Here is a 12744-nt window from a genome sequence, read left to right on the forward strand (position 1 = left end):
CCAGGATACCAAGGCTACCAGCTCCCTGGGCGTTCTGGTGCTGCCGTCTATCGACGCATGCTGTGACTTTCTTTTTTGGCCGGTGGTTCGCCTTGGTCCTGTGTTTGTGTCGTGTGCTAGGTGGCGTTGCCGTTGTGTGGCCCGGTATCATGCAATAAGATATGTTTATATTTTTTAAAACTATGTTATGTATTAAAATGTTTTTGTTACCCTATAAATTTACCTTACGATGCATAGTCTACCTTTTCTTATTACTCTAATTTATGAGTTAATTGGTCTTCGAAGCCTCTACCATACCTTTGCTAACTTTGCTAAAGAAATGGATTTCGTTGGTGAGTGACAAAGTACCCCTTTTTGTTGTTTTTTTTCCAATTTTTCTCTCTTTTCTTTTCCCTTGTTTGTGCACCATATTCTCGTGGAATGCCCTTACCCCTGCGCGTTGTGCGCCGCAGGGTTAATTCGTTCCTTCGTCGGCGATCACCAGACTTCCCCCGAGTTCTGTACTCCTTTATATACATGTATATTGTTACTTCTGTTTTGTATTAGGGGTTCCGGGCGGAGGTCCACTTTTTCAAGGTTCGGTGTGAAAATTGGCCGCCGGTACCTCCGGCGGGACATATTGTGGTGTACGAGGGGCCGTGTTGTGGGCAGCTGTGTCTGCTCCCCTTCACCCCGCGGCTTCGGAGGCCAATTGTACATTTTTATTTTTAAATAAAATTTACTTAACTGAAGCCATGTCTTATCTAGTACTTATTTAACCTGCTGTGTTGGCTTTGTGCCAGATTGGTGTCAGTCACTTGTCGTTCAAGTTGGCAGACCACACCTTTTTCTAGCTCATGCGCTAGATCGGATGATTCGTCAATCTTGATGACAAAGGTGTTCTGCCCGCGTACTGCTTCTGGCACCATTTCTTGGTTGTTGCCGGTGAGGTGATTGGTTTCGTCTTGATTCTCCCGTTTGTGCCTGTGGCTAGTTCGTCTGGAGGTGAGAAAATGTTTTATTATGCTATATACGATTAATGTGATGACTAGTGCCCCTGTAGACCAGGTAAAAATCAGCAACCATGAGTTGTCCGTTGTCGGGCAGGGCATTGCCATGGTTGATGCACCTGTTGGCACCGCGTTGGTGACCGCCATTATGGCCGGCCTTCTGAGGTAAATTACAACTAGGGACAAGGTAATATTCCATAAAAACATGAAGGAGTGGTTTCCGTTGTGCACGGCGACGGTGTTGGCCATTGGGACTTTGTTCCAATTTTCTTCTAACGTCTGTCTTAGCGTTTTCTCAGATTAAAATGGGGCAGATCTGTTGTCCAATTGCCGTTTAGGCACTCCGAAAAATTGTAGAAGGTGGGTAAATATGCTTGGTTATTTGTTGGTTTTAGCACAAACGTTTTTAGGTTAGTCCACGCGGCCGGTAAAATGTGCTTAATGGCGGCCGTTGACTTGTCGGATTTGCAAGGGAAGCGTTTTTGGATCATGGTCTCGCCATTTACGCTCAGCTGGCATTGACAAGGTAGGGTTATCCTTAACGCCCCTGGTAGGTTTAGCATCTGAGTTTGCAAGTTAAATGAGTCCTGAGGGCACGTAATTGTGGTGTTGGGTTTGGGGTGTGTCAGCAGAAATTCTTCTGACCCAATTTCCGATATGATCATGAGGTTTGACTGATGGTAGTGCATTGGACAGTGTTCTGCGATGTCTTCAACTGTGGTTCCGTGGAATAACTTGCGAGCACAGGTGGGGCCTTGTGTCTGGTCCCCTGCGAATCTCGGTAAGTAGCATAACCTATCTTGGTATGGTTTACATTCGTGAAGTGCAATGCCTATTACCTCTTTTAGTATGGTTCGGGTTTCTGTAGTGGCTACTGCCATCATTAGTGGTGCATGTCTAATTGTGCATGTTTGACTTTCCCATGCAAATGGAGATGTTAGTAACTGGAATAGACGCCACTGACTGCCCCGAGAGATAAGCGGGATTTTTATGTGCACCACCAGCAAGCCTTCAGAGAATGTGCGTTCACTGATGGGCAGGCGGAAGTATGACGACAACTGGTGGATTGATATGGCAAGTTCAAATTTTTTTCAACAATTTTTATTTATTTCTCTCTCTATTTTCCTCAAGTCTGACAGTAGTGTTTCTGGTTTTATTAGTGCCATGGGTATTTGTTTCTGTCTGCAATCCTGGAATGCTGTCTGGCTTCGCATTTTTCTCAGTAAGAGAATAATTCTGGTAGCCGTCCCTAGGTTTGCCTCCAAGTTAGTTTGGATCATGCCTGACACCCATTCACCCCCTTTCTGTTCTCTACTCAGGAATTCCTGCAAGCTGTGGATCCTGGTTTCTGTTGTTATTATTGTTCCTGTTTTCTGTTTGTTTGTTTCTGTTTTTGTTCCTCTGAATGCAAACTTAATGATTTCAGGACCTCCCCCATATTGTCGTGAAGGGCCGTTATGTGGGCCTCTAATTTACTTTCCTCCATAGACATAAGTTCCATTTTTTCTTGCGTCGCTACGCCACAACAATAGTTCGGACCGTCCGCTATGAATCCCAACGAAAACGTGCGTTTCGTTCGTAGTGACCTTGGTGCTTCTTCATCTGAGTACCAATTAAGTCCTTTAAGTGTTTTCTGGTTTGACAGATGGAGCTCTGATTTCCCTTCACACAAGTTTCCAAGGGAGGGGTCGGGTTTACTTTCGGCTCCGACCAGGGTATTATATAGGTTAACGGAATAGTGCTTTCGTATATGATTGTACTAGGTAGTTCCTTCCAGGTGGCTCCTGCTGTTACCTCTACGTGCTGGGAGTTTACCGAGCAGTGCCTGGAAAAATGTTCTGCCTTAGTATTATTTACGAATTTGTGGGTGCCCTGTGGCCTTTGTCATCCCCCTCTTCTTCCTCTTCTGATATGTCCCCTAGTGTCCATTCATCATAAAATGGTAGTATTCTGCCTATGTGTACCACATCGGTTTTTCTGCCTCCCTCTTGCTTTACTTCGTAATTTACCTCGCTTATTTTTTTTGTAACTCTATATGGCCCAAACCACCTTAACAACAATTTCTCGCTTTTGCCCACTTTTCTTATTGGTATGAATATCTTTACTCTGTCCCCAACTTCATACTCCCCTTCTCTATGTTTAGCGTCGTAGAGCTCCTTATCTTTCCCTTGTTTTTTCTGTATGTTGTCTACGGCCAATGCCCTTATCATCAACGCTTTTTCCCTTAGCTCTTTGGCATTCATGCTCGTTTCTTTATCCAAGAGTGCTGCATCCAACGGCAGAGTCGGGCTTCGTGCAAATATTAATTCAAAGGGCGTGAATTGTGTCGTCTCCTGTTTCGCCGTGTTGTACGCGAAGGTGACGAAGGGCAGGTACGAACACCAGTCCGTTTGTTCCGTGTTACAATACAGAGACAGCATGTCGGCTAGTGTTTTGTTCAGCCTTTCCGTCAATCCATTGCACGAAGGGTGATATGCTGTGGTGAAGGTGCTTTGGACGCCCATTATTTGTTGTAACTCTTGCACTATTTCTGACTGGAACAGCTTTCCCCTATCGCTCAGAATAGTACGGGGTATACCGTGTATCAAGAGCACTTTTTCTAGCAAGAATTTTGCCACTGGCCCTGCCTTGCCGTTAGGTAAGGCCGCTGTTATTGCGTATCTTGTTGCATAGTCCGTTACCACCACAATGGTTGTTTTTCCCAGACTACTTTTCCGAAAAGGACCCAACAGGTTTATCCCCAGCTGATCGAACACTTGCCCTACTTGAATCGGCTGGAGTAGCCCCAAGGGTTTCCTGTTTGAGGGTCCTTTTCTTGCTTGACAGTCCCTGCACCCTCGGATGTACTTGTGCACGTTCTTCACCATGTTGTCCCAGTAGTACTTTGGGCTTAGTCTACTCAGGGTTTTGGTCATGCCCATGTGTCAACTTGTGGGTGCGTTGTGGGCTTCCCATAGCACTTCCTCTCTTAGTGCTCGTGGTATTAGGAGTGCATATTCTAAGCCGTCTTTATCTGTGGTGGCTTTGTATAATATGTTGTCCTTTATCCTAAAATTATTCGCTTTTCGTCGTGTTATTGCGTCGCAGGTACTGTTATCAGGGTCTACAATTACTTCTTTTAATTCCCTTAGATCCTTGTCAATGTTTTGAAGTTCGTCTATCTTTACTGTCGAGATGGTGAAGGTGGGTACGTCATCCAATTCTTCGATTTCCATATTATCTATATGTAGAGCGGGGTTGCGAGATAGACAGTCTGCGTCTTGATGCTTGCTGCCTTTCTTGTATACCACCGAGTAATCGAACTCGGCTAGTTTTAGTGCCCACCGTGCTAACCGCCTAGAGTTGTGGATCCAACAGAGTGCATGGTGATCGATGACTATTACTACCGGGTATAGAAGTTGCATAAGCCCAGGTAACTTTGGAGTTCTTTAGTTTTCTTCGGCGTCGGGAATTCTTTAATCCCTGCTAACTTCCCTTCTTCGGGGTATATGCCTTCCCCGCTTACTGTATAGCCCAGTATTCTTACTTGCGCCTGCAGATACTCGCATTTGCTGGGTTTAAGCGTGAGGTTAGCTTCTCTCATCCGTGTGAATACCTTTTCCAGCTTCTCGATGTGATCATCTAGGTTTTCGGAGAATATTATTATGTCGTCTAAATATATCAGAATTTCTCTCCACTTAAGATCTCCAAAAACTTTGTCTGCTAGCTGCTGGAAGGTGGCTGGGGCATTGCAGAGTCCGAAGCTTAATACATTGAATTCATAGGAGCCATGCCCTTGTGCCGTGAAAGCCGTATATTGCTTTGAGGATTCTTCGATCGGAATCTGCCAGTACCCTGAGAACATGTCCAGTGTCGTGAAATATCTGGCGTTTCCTAGATAGGTCAATATATCATCTATCTGCGGTAGGGGGTAGCAGGATTTCTTTGTAACTGGGTTGATGGTTCTTTTGTAATCCACACAGAATCTGGTGGACCCATCTTTTTGGACCCGTCCTTTCTTAACTAGGACTACCGGGCTTGCCCAGGGAGAATGGCAGGGTCTTATTACCCCACAGTCTAACATCTCTTGTATCTGGGTATCTATTATTTCCCTTTCGTTCTGTGAGACCTTATACGGACGGCATTTTACCGGTTTGTCCTCAGTTACCTCTATCTTGTGTTTGATAAGGTTTGTTTTTCCCATGAATTTAGGTGATTTGCAGAACACATCTTCGTAATAGTTGTGTGCAACATCTGGTGACATCTGTACTCAACTCTATGAGTTAGAAAGTACAGATGGCGTTCCAAAATCTAGGAACAGCACCATTAATGCCGCATCATTCGGTAAACACCGATCTGATTGGTTGAAAATGGTGAGGTTTTGTTTTTTGTTTATAAATCCCAATCCTCTGACCGGTTTCGCCGTATTACGGCTCATCAGAGAGGCTATAGGGCTTGATAACCAAAGAACAAAACCTTCGTTCCAGTATAGTCAACTGAATGCCAGAAATGATAGTTGTGTGCAACATCTGGTGACATCTGTACTCAACTCTATGAGTTAGAAAGTACAGATGGCGTTCCAAAATCTAGGAACAGCACCATTAATGCCGCATCATTCGCTAAACACCGATCTGATTGGTAGAAAATGGTGAGGTTTTGTTTTTTGTTTATCAATCCCAATCCTCTGAACGGTTTCGCCGTATTACGGCTCATCAGAGAGGCTATAGGGCTTGATAACCAAAGAACAAAACCTTCGTTCCAGTATAGTCAACTGGATGCCAGAAATGATAGTTGTGTGCAACATCTGGTGACATCTGTACTCAACTCTATGAGTTAGAAAGTACAGATGGCGTTCCAAAATCTAGGAACAGCACCATTAATGCCGCATCATTCGGTAAACACCGATCTGATTGGTTGAAAATGGTGAGGTTTTGTTTTTTGTTTATCAATCCCAATCCTCTGACCGGTTTCGCCGTATTACGGCTCATCAGAGAGGCTATAGGGCTTGATAACCAAAGAACAAAACCTTCGTTCCAGTATAAGCCATCTGTACTTTCTAACTCATAGAGTTGAGTACAGATGTCACCAGATGTTGCACACAACTATCATTTCTGGCATCCAGTTGACTATACTGGAACGAAGGTTTTGTTCTTTAGTTATCAAGCCCTATAGCCTCTCTGATGAGCCGTAATACGGCGAAACCGGTCAGAGGATTGGGATTGATAAACAAAAAACAAAACCTCACCATTTTCAACCAATCAGATCGGTGTTTACCGAATGATGCGGCATTAATGGTGCTGTTCCTAGATTTTGGAACGCCATCTGTACTTTCTAACTCATAGAGTTGAGTACAGATGTCACCAGATGTTGCACACAACTATCATTTCTGGCATCCAGTTGACTATACTGGAACGAAGGTTTTGTTCTTTGGTTATCAAGCCCTATAGCCTCTCTGATGAGCCGTAATACGGCGAAACCGGTCAGAGGATTGGGATTGATAAACAAAAAACAAAACCTCACCATTTTCAACCACATCTTCGTAACTTGCCAATAATTGCTTTAACTTTTCTTTAAAGCGTCCTGCTGCTCTAGGTTCACCCTTTCATCGTTTGATTGACGGACCGAGAATACCTGACTGGACGCCGTTTCCTTTTCAATTTTTGCTATGGTGGTGCCTTTATACACTATTCTTGGCGTCGGCCCGACGTTTTTGAGCTCTAACTCGGGACTCTCTCTGTTCTGCCCGTAGCTGCACAGTAGGTGATTTCTAATCAACCAATTTTCATTAGGTACCACGTGTGTCCCTTTTGTTTGGGTATTTTGTGGTCCTGTTGTTATTGTTCTCGCTTTGCCCGGCATGATGACCACATCTTCCGTAGCCCTTAATTTGGTCTGTTCTGGCTGAATTTCCTCAAAATAGTTAGGGAGGATTTCCCGTCCTGTTTTTGCTTTGCCGGCGCGCGTTTTCCTTTTTCCTTTTCCTTTCGATATCCAAATTTCTATGTTAGTGTCCCTAAAAGTGTCTGTTAGTATTTATTTGTTGGTTAGCCAGCTTGTGTGGTCGTCTCGTTGGCTTAATCTTGGTAAGGCGATGCTCCTAATCTTCCGTTGCTTTGCCCACTGTTTCAGTGCCGTGCAGCATCTTCTGAAGGGTTCGATGGCGACTGAATGGGCGTTTTCCTCTTTGGCCGTCATTTGAACTATCTGTCGGCCGTTCTTAGAGAAAAAATCCAGTTCGCCCAAGTAAGAGTCATTCCTTTTTCCTACCCCGGCGTGGCTTGTGATGACTCTAGCAATACCCCCGTCGTTGCAGGGTGTCGTGGACACTGTAAATGCCCATGCCGTGTCCCTGGGGAAGGAAAATATCGATCTGGGCACCTCGTGTATGCTTGGTTCTGGTGACCGTGAACTTGCTTGCCTATCTCTGTCTTTTCCTGCTTTTGCTTGCTGGGTTGCTTTGCTTGGGTCAGTTTTTTTGTTTTGCGGGTGTAAACGTGGGTTTTGTTGGCTTGTGCTTTTTGCTTGATGGCTGAATCTTATGGTCAATCCTTCTTCCATGCCCAAGATGAGTGGCTGGGGTGGGTTTCTTAGTATAGTTGCACGTATGTCCCATTTTCCTACGTAGCTCCCTACTATCTCAAGTGATGTTTTTGTTTCCCCCAGGCTGGGGATTTTCTGGCCCCCTGCCGTGAGAAGAAGGTTGGAGTGTCTTGTGCTTCTTTCCTTGTTCCCTATTAGGTGATCGCTTACTATGTTTAGCTCCGCCCCTGTATCTATTATTGCTGGTATGAAGAATCCATTTAGAATAACGTTGATTGTCAATACTTTATTGCACGTGGGCCCCCATGTGGAGAGGGTGACGGGACTCAATTTTGCCACCCATTGTCGTTTGGGTGCTGCGGCCTGCCTCTGCAGACTGCGGCGAAGTGCCCAATTTTACCACACCGGTAGCACGTAGGCCTATTATCTCGTGCCCTTGTGCTGGAATAACGTCTTTGGGGCGGGGGGGTGCGCCTTGTGTCGTATTCCCTGCTGGGAGGTGGCGGGGTTCTTTCCCCCGTGAAAGGGCGGCGGGTTTTGTATCGTACTGGCCCTGCCAAGCTGGAATTATCGTATGCTTGTCGCTGTGGGCGGAACGTGGGTGCGTCCATGTAACCCGTGGAAGCGCGGCGGGTTTCGTACCGTGCCGGTTCCCCAAAGTTTGAGTTATCGTATGCCCGCCGTTGTGGCTGGAACGTCGGTGTAGAGGGCCGTGGGGGTGATTCTGTGGGGGCGTTGTCCATTGTGACGCATAATAATTTGATTTCTTCCAGTGATCTAGGTGGCTGGTTGGGGAAGTGTGTGAGCCAGTAGTACCTAGCTTTTGCTTCGGTTGTTAAACCGTTTTGAAAGATCTCCTGGAATTCCCCAAAATCGATTTCCCGCTTGTATTCCTCGTAGCGGACCCTTAGATCGTAGAAATAGTTCCTTGTAGGTTCTAACGGGTCCTGTGTTCTTTCTCGAACCTTTGCCAGCAGACGCAGGCTGCTGTTATCGTCTCCGAATTCCTTTTTAAATGCCTGACATATGAGGGGCCAGTTACTGTCCGGGTGGCCTTCTTTATATTCTGTGTACCATAAATTTGCAGCCCCCTGCAGGAACGATTGAAAGTACAGAATTTTCAGGGCATCATTCCAATTCCCTGTTTATCCCCTGGGAATGTGTCTGATTACGTATCGTTACGTTTTCTCTGTCTTCGTCACTTTTTTCTGCTTTCGTTGCGTCTTTTTGTCGTACCAAGGTCAGGGTGATATATCTTGGTGACCCCTCCGTATCTTGGTTCTGTATGTTCCCAACACTTGAACTTCTGTGCCTTGGTGCAAATGGGCTGTCGGTCTTTGCGGATCTCAAATTGTACCCTTTATTCATTCCCTTTTTCCTGCGCCGTTAAATGCGTCTGCGAGGGCGTGTCCACTAATGTGGGAATTAGCAGACGGGGACGAAACGAGGCGCCTCCACCATGTCACGTTAAGGGGTAGTTGAGGGGAAAGAACACACAGGTTTCCACAGGTAACCCACTTTTATTAAAATGTACTGACTTAGTGGCTAGACAGTAATCTTACACCCCAGATTGCCAAGATGGCGGGGAGCATGATGTGGTCCGGTTTTAGTCAGGAAGAACAAGGGGGGCGACGCTTTAACGGGGTTGAGTGAACCCTAGACTTAGATCCGAGGGCATTCACCGAGCCGGTAAAGACGTGAAGAACCTAACAAAGGGAGGTAAGTAGGTCCATACGGCAACTTATGCTGCTCGTCCACACTATTTCCTTTGCTAGGGCTGATCTAGGGTGTGGCACTTGGTCACCTACTGCTCCACGTTGCGTTGCACAATAGGCGTACCCAGACTAACCCAGAGATCAGTGATCTGTACGTGCTTTTGGTGCAGTATTTATACCCACATCATGACCTTAATTCGCCGATCTTGCTTACACAGCTATTGTACTGGGGGAGACCGGGGCAACCTAAGGTAACGGCACCTAGTGTAATCTTTATGTTACATGCCCTTCCCCTATAAAGTGTTTGCCCCGAACACTAAAATATTCTAATCGTACAAATCTATACCGGCAATATTTGATAACGGTGCAATTTCTGTTACATGCCCCTCCCCTGGAAAGTGTTCGCACCGAACACTAAAACATCCTAACTGTACAAGTTTACATAAGCTTACGTGCTACAAGGTGGGTTAATCAAGTGGAACGAATCCTTTATTTATATATAAAACTACAAGTAAACAATTCATTACGCTATGCTCAAAAGGGGTTGTTCTATCAAGTCCGGCTGTTCGAGCATCCTTACCCACTACTCAGTTCACGGGTAACTCGGGTAAAAGTTCTCTGACCTTCTCGCCGGCTGGTGTGTACCCAGGTCCTGTATTTTTTTTTCACCCTACTTATGACTCTATAAATCTCATTCTTAGCATGACCCCGAAGATAAAAATCTAAATCCAAATACCTCCTTCCATTAAGATTATAATCAAAATGAGAAACATTGCTCAGTTCACAAAAGATGATTCCCCACCAAATATTTAAGCCAAATCTTGTCTGCATTCGTCTTTGAGCAACCTCAGAGGGACAGCCCAAAAATGTCTGTTGTGCTTATTAAAAACACCACAATTAGTAATCCTGCTTTCATCAGTCCATACAACAAAATTAGAAAATTCTGGGTCCTCATTACATTTATTAATGTACCAGTTCGAGAAACGCAGTCTTCTGGGATAATCGGTCTCCAAAGTCCTGGTACAACTGTTGGCTTATGAGGATGATATCCAGAGGTATTAGGAACTTGGTGAACAGCTGATTTTGGTACGTTTACATCTTTTCCTACCGTTTTAACAGATGCGGTTGGGTTTTCATTGACGGTTTGCAAAATATTCCGATTCCGGATTTCATTATGAAGACGGTATGATCCCCTCGGTTTTTCAAAAGCACCGTATTCTAATAAAATAACAACTAGATTTCTAAAGTGGGTCTTGTGAGGTTGGCGTTTGAATACTTATTTTCTGGCATTTTAATACAAATATTAATTCCAACCACGAACGAAAGCTTATCTGTGCAACAGTTTTGAAAAACCGAATAAAAATAAAAATAAAATAAATGTCACTGTCATATTCCACAATGTATTTTTACGGCAAATGGCGACCTAAGTCAAAGCCAACTTAGAATCAAACTGTTTTTTAGCGTTTTTTTTACATAAAAGTACATTTTTTTTGTAATACATAATTTTTTCTACAAACATTCAATAATGATGCATTTTTCTCTTCCAAATCTCAAAGAAAAGTTACCCTTTACTGAGGAGTTTACTTTATCGCGCGTTGCCAAGGGTAGCGAGTGATAAAAAATGTTTCGCTTGCGGTCCAGAGCAGCTTTTGGAAATGAGAGTTATTGGAAATGTCAGTGTCACCAGATTGATGTCAGTATTCAATTGTGTATAGTTTTGATCCGGTTTTTGAGTACCTACGCAGTAAGTTTAGTTGTATTACATATTTAGCGATGTTGGAGATATGTTCTATATGTTTGTTGAGACGAGTTACTCATTTTTTCTTTGTTTATTGGGTCTTCTGTCTCACACAAAAAAGGTTTGTTGGGAAAATGGAATTTCGCACTATTTTCAACTAAGTTGAAAATAACATTAACCTAGTCGTCCCAACACAAGACCACTGACTTAGGCTCGGTCTTGTTACCTAAAAACGCTGACGTTTCGGTGGAAAATCTACCACCGTCTTCAGAGAATTTTAAAAAAGAAAGAACACAACGGCAGAACACAGAAAACAACAACTTAATAAATATTAAACCTGATAATGTTCAATTTGGAACTCTGAGAAGGGTTTTGTCAATAAAAATTGACATAAATTTTGATTTTTGTCATTCCAATAGGAAAGGTTATCTATTGTTGTAGTGAAAGGTGGGTTTTATAATGAAAACAAAATTACAAGAAATTTCAGTTTCGTTTGATATGACCAAGTGTTATCTCCTCCTCTAGAATATTTAACCAAGTTTGGTCCATATTATTAGAGGATGTAGCAACACAGGAGTCATGGTTTAATCTAATATATGCACTTTCTTTTATTTTACGTCTTTTTGAAAAAGTTTCTTTGTCTATGATACTACATTCATTCCATTTGACTCTATGATCATTATCAAACGCGTGTTGGCATATATTAGATTTGTGAAAGTCTCCAGTTCTTAAATAATTTTGGTGTTCTTTAATACGTTTTTTTAATGGTCTGGAGGTTTCACCAATATAAAATTGATTGCATTCGCAAGGAATTTTATATATCACTTTTCTTGTAGATTCATTTTCATTGTGAGGTTTTGTTTTAGTTAAGTGTGATCTTAACTTAATGTGTTTTGAGTTCTAAATATTGTTCTGATGTTATATTTTTTAGCTATTCGTTTGATTTTGTCAGAAATACCTGGAATGTAAGGAATAAAAAGGTTAGTAAAAGGTAAAATTTGATTTTGATTTCCAGATTGTTTTGGATATTCTAAATCCCTAAAACATTTATTAATAAATGTTTCAGGATAGTCATTTTCTTTTAGAACATTTTTAATGAATAATTTTTCTTTATTAAATTGTTCATTATTGCAAATAATTTTGGCTCTATCAAATAAACTTTTTACAATACCTTTTTTTACCATTGGATGTGTAGTTTAAATATCTATTTGTGTGGGTTGGTTTTCTGTATACTTTTGTTTCAAATTTGTTTATGTCTTTTTTGATTAGAATGTCTAAGAATGGAAGTTCGTTATTTTGTTCAGTTTCTGTTGTAAATTTGATTGTGGGTTCTATTGAGTTTATGTGAGTTAGAAATTGTTGGAGATGATCATTACCGAATGGATATATTGTGAAAACATCATCAATATATCTCCACCAGATTGTTGGTTTATAATTAAAATTATTAATGTTATTTTCTTCGAAATGTTCCATAAAAATATTACTTAATATTGGAGACAATGGAGAACCCATTGCCATTCCAGAATTTTGTTGGTAATAATCATCTCCATATTGGAAGAATGTTGTTAATATTGAATATTTTCCACCGAAACGTCAGCGTTTTTAGGTAACAAGACCGAGCCTAAGTCAGTGGTCTTGTGTTGGGACGACTAGGTTAAAGTTATTTTCAACTTAGTTGAAAATAGTGCGAAATTCCATTTTTCCCAACAAACCTTTTTTGTGTGAGACAGAAGACCCAATAAACAAAGGAAAAAAAAAAAGAAATGTCATTTTATCTCTTTGC

The 12744-nt window shown here is 42.6% G+C and overlaps 1 long non-coding RNA gene across 1 annotated transcript; it reads left to right on the top strand.

The window, feature by feature from the left end:
- The first annotated feature begins 572 nt into the window (after positions 1 to 572).
- Positions 573 to 2131, top strand: LOC145739846 (uncharacterized). The gene is made up of 3 exons (XR_014181253.1): positions 573 to 984; positions 1043 to 1770; positions 1838 to 2131. It is a non-coding gene; the product is annotated as an uncharacterized LOC145739846 (long non-coding RNA).
- Positions 2132 to 12744: the final 10613 nt, after the last annotated feature.

Source organism: Ips typographus, unplaced genomic scaffold (genome assembly GCF_016097725.1).
Source record: "Ips typographus isolate SLU unplaced genomic scaffold, UJ_Ityp_2.0 IpsContig58, whole genome shotgun sequence".
NCBI classification, from domain to species: Eukaryota; Metazoa; Arthropoda; class Insecta; order Coleoptera; family Curculionidae; genus Ips; species Ips typographus.